The 4,400-nt window shown below is 48.5% G+C and overlaps 1 pseudogene; it reads left to right on the forward strand.

The window, feature by feature from the left end:
- The first annotated feature begins 3,941 nt into the window (after nucleotides 1–3,941).
- On the forward strand, nucleotides 3,942–4,085 carry LOC129694446 (U1 spliceosomal RNA; annotated as a pseudogene).
- Nucleotides 4,086–4,400: the final 315 nt, after the last annotated feature.

A 4,400-nucleotide genomic window follows, 5' to 3' on the forward strand; every position in this document is an offset into this window, starting at 1 on the left:
GTTATGTTGGTTGATCTGTAGGTTGTCCCTGTTGTCGAGCGGTATGTTTCCCATGTTCTTATACTCGAGAGGTATTGTTTCTTGGTGGAAAGTCGGTGAGATGCTGTCATCGTGTCCATGGTCCTATTTGACAATCCCAGGTCCAGCAAAGGTCTTTTTAGAATCTTCTACCCAATAGGTTAATTCTGTCATGGCATGGGTGACTTTCGCCTGAGACAGGGTGAATCAGTAGATCTGGTCCGCTGGGAATGGTCATGGGTGTTTCAACGACCCTGTCATGGACCATTGGGAACCATGGCTCTGTAGGGCAGTCGGGTACTACCAAAATGCCTGAAACAGAGTCCATCTGTATTTTGCGTAGTACCCGGCAGAAGGCAGAAGGAGTGGAAATAATAGAAAACATAGTTCCCCTAGTTCAGCTCGAATGCATCCATCGCCGCTGCCTCAGGGCCTGATTCCCAAGCGACATACATCGCTAGCTGGTGATACAGTCGGGATGCAAAGTGATCGATATCTGGTGTTCCATATTGCTTTGTAATTTTCAGCAAATAATTTGGGGTTTAACAGCCATTCGGTGTTATCATTGGACTTGCGTGACCTGGTGTCTGCCACTGTATTTAGCTTACCTGGTAGGTAAGTTGCTGATAGCCAAATATGTTTGTCGACAAACCATTGCCAGATTGTGTTGACCAAATTATCACATGATATCGATTTTATCCCGCCTACGTGGTCAATATAGGCCACCATTGTGGTATTGTCAATCTGCAAACGAACATGCAAATGGTGCATATTTGAAAATATGCCTTTAAACCATAGAGCGCACCTAACATTTCCAAATAGTTAATGCCCAGTGTCTGTAGTAGTGATGATTCTAGATTAGTCCATCTACCACCTGTACTGGATATGGTATTAGTTGCTCCCCAGCCTTGAGCACTGGCATCTGTTTGTACTGTTAATGTTGTGTTATTGATAATGATGGGACTGGAACTATGCCAAATGTTCTCTTTCCACCATTGTAACTCTGATATTGCTTCAATGCGCAATTTCATGGGTCGGTCAAAGTGAACTGCATGTTTTTTTAACGCTTGCACCTTTGCTCATTGTAAGTTTTGATAATGTAAAGGTCCACACACATAGGCACACATATTCACACACACACATATTCACACGCACACACATTCACACACATTCAAACACACGCACACACATATAGGGAGATTTCACGGCTGCCGGTTCACGACCCATGACCCGTACTGTTAGAAACATAGGAACATAGAAATTAGGTGCAGGAGCAGGCCATTCGGCCCTTCGAGCCTGCACCGCCATTCAATATGATCATGGCTGATCATCCAACTCAGTATCCCGTACCTGCCTTCTCTGCATATCCTCTGATCCCCTTAGCCACAAGGGCCACTTCTAACTCCCTCTTAAATATAGCCAATTAACTGGCCTCGACTACCCTCTGTGGCAGAGAGTTCCAGAGATTCACCACTCTCTGTGTGAAAAAAATTCTTCTCATCTCGGTTTTAAAGGATTTCTCCCTTATCCTTAAGCTGTGACCCCTTGTCCTGCACTTCCCCAACATCGGGAACAATCTTCCTGCATCTAGCCTGTCCAATCCCTTAAGAATTTTGTAAGTTTCTATAAGATCCCCTTTCAATCTCCTAAATTCTAGAGAGTATAAACCAAGTCTATCCAGTCTTCCTTCATAAGACAGTCCTGACATCCCAGGAATCAGTCTGGTGAACCTTCTCTGCACTGCCTCTATGGCAATAATGTCCTTCCTCAGATTTGGAGACCAAAACTGTACGCAATACTCCAGGTGTGGTCTCACCAAGTACAACTGCAGCAGAACCTCCCTGCTCCTATACTCAAATCCTTTTGCTATGAAAGCTAACATACCATTCGCTTTCTTCACTGCCTCCTGCACCTGCATGCCTACATTCAATGACTGGTGTACCATGACACCCAGGCCTCGCTGCATCTCCCCTTTTCCTAATCGGCCACCATTTAGATAATAGTCTGCTTTCCTGTTTTTGCCACCAAAATGGATAACCTCACATTTATCCACATTATACTGCATCTGCTAAATATGTGCCCACTCACCCAGCCTATCCAAGTCACTTTGCAGTCTCCTAGCATCCTCCTCACAGCTAACACTGCTCCCCAGCTTAGTGGCATGCGCAAACTTGGAGATATTGCCTTCAATTCCCTCATACAGATCATTAATATATATTGTAAATAGCTGGGGTCCCAGCACTGAGCCTTGCGGTACCCCACTAGTCACTGCCTGCCATTGTGAAAAGGACTCGTTTACTCCTACTCTTTGCTTCCTGTTTGCCAGCCAGTTCTCGATCCACATAAATACTGAACCACCAATGCAATGTGCTTTAAATTTGTATACTAATCTCTTATGTGGGACCTTGTCGAAAGCCTTCTGGAAGTCCCGATACAGCACATCCACTGGTTAAACCCTATCGAAACTACTAGTTACGTCCTCGAAAAATTCTATAAGATTCGTCAGACATGATTTACCTTTCGTAAATCCATGCTGACTTTGTCCAATGATTTCACCACTTTCCTAATGTGCTGCTATTACAAATATATCACTACGCTACACCAAATGGATTACACGCGATGTACTGCAGATAGGCACTTACCATTGTTTCCAACTACATCTTCCGGGGAGATGCTAACCGCATTTCGTTGTCTCTGGACTGTACACTTACAACGACCCGCCCAGTGCGCTGTTGCGGCATTATCGCACAGCTGTGCACACGCGGCCAGCGGGAGTCGGCGCTCCCGCAAACCAAGGAACGTGAGGTAAGTACCTACCTTAATCGGGCCTTGTGGGTTTTTGCTCCAGGGGGCACAAAGCAGCAGAGGAAGCGGCCCCCGTTCGACTCCAGCGAAGGAGCCGACAGTGGAGGGGGATAGGCGCAAACGGGACCGCACACGCTGCGGACCGCTGACAGAGAGCTGCGCTGATGCCGGTCCGCTGAACAGCTGTTTGGTCAACAGCAGCGGACCGGAGGGAAATTTAGAAAACCCGACCGGCAGCCCTGCAGACTCCTGACAAGGAGAATCGCCGCCCGGGAACCGCTACAATGCCGCCTAAAAAACGGCAGGCAGCCTCTAACTACAGGTAAGACAAAACCTTACCAAAAATATAGGTTCTACAGGAACCAACTTCCTCCTATCCTGGAACAGGCTGGAGACAGCAAAACAAGTATGTCTGTCTCCCCAAGCCAGAGGAGGTCATGGAGTCACAAAACCTCCAGGAAAACGAGGGGTCACTGGCTGAATGCCAAGGGAGCTGACACTCCTACCCCAGTGCTATTGCACTAGCCATCTCCCTTGTCGAGGGATTGATGCGACAACGGAGTTTGAGCTATGCCTCCTCCATAGAAACATAGAAACATAGAAAGTAGGTGCTAGAGTAGACCACCAGGTCCGTCGAGCCCGCACCGCCATTCGCTCATGGCTGAACACTAAACAGACACACTTACCACAAACAGTAGACACAAGACACAGAACACAAGACACTACCCTCCCCTTTATACCTCTATCACCCCTCTCCACCCCAAGAACCTCGTGATCTCCTGGGGGAGGCAAAATTTATAGCACACCCTTTTGCTCCCTCTTTTGAGGCTAGCTAAGGAGGCCAGGGCTGGGCTGGCTTAAACGCTGGGAAGGCGGACGAGAACAGGAGTATGCCAGGGGAGCAGGATCAGGAAGAGCTGCTGGGTGTCGTGGGCCACTACATGGCTCCTCCACGCGACCATCTTCCCAAACAAAGCCCTGCAGGAGTAGGCCTTTCTAGAGGTAAATCTGCAAGCAGCTGGGTCAGCAGACTCGCAGACAAGAGCTAAAAGCAGCGAATTCTGAAGCTCCTAACAGAAGGGTCGAGATGTCACCGCCTTTGCTCGTTTCCACGGATCATACTCACCTGGAAGGCGAGACGCCATGATCACCAAGGTGGTTCTCCCAGGATGAGGCTATCCCGTTGCACTACGAGTGTGCTGACGCCTAAGATGTTCCCAAATTTGGGATACTCGACTGACATTTGTGCATATAAGACCTGCCCTCAACCCCAAATATACGGGGCTATACAAACCGCTGCTGCGGGAAGAGAGGCAGCTAAACCTGTGCGCCTCATGAGGGCAGGCCATGGAACGAGCAGGACATCGCATCCAACACCCAGCTGGCAGCACCCCTCGGCATCCACCAGCAAATATCGAACAAGGACTGGTGAAAGCCTGGCGACCGCATCACATTACCCCCAAAGTTCTTTTTAGACAGGGGCCCAGAGCGGAGCCGTGGGAAAATGCGCTGCCCCACCGACAGCACCAGCATACCAGCAAAACTAAGCCTTCATGAAAAAACAATGAACATGAAGG

This window comes from Leucoraja erinacea, unplaced genomic scaffold, assembly GCF_028641065.1.
Source record: "Leucoraja erinacea ecotype New England unplaced genomic scaffold, Leri_hhj_1 Leri_672S, whole genome shotgun sequence".
Classification (NCBI taxonomy): domain Eukaryota; kingdom Metazoa; phylum Chordata; class Chondrichthyes; order Rajiformes; family Rajidae; genus Leucoraja; species Leucoraja erinaceus.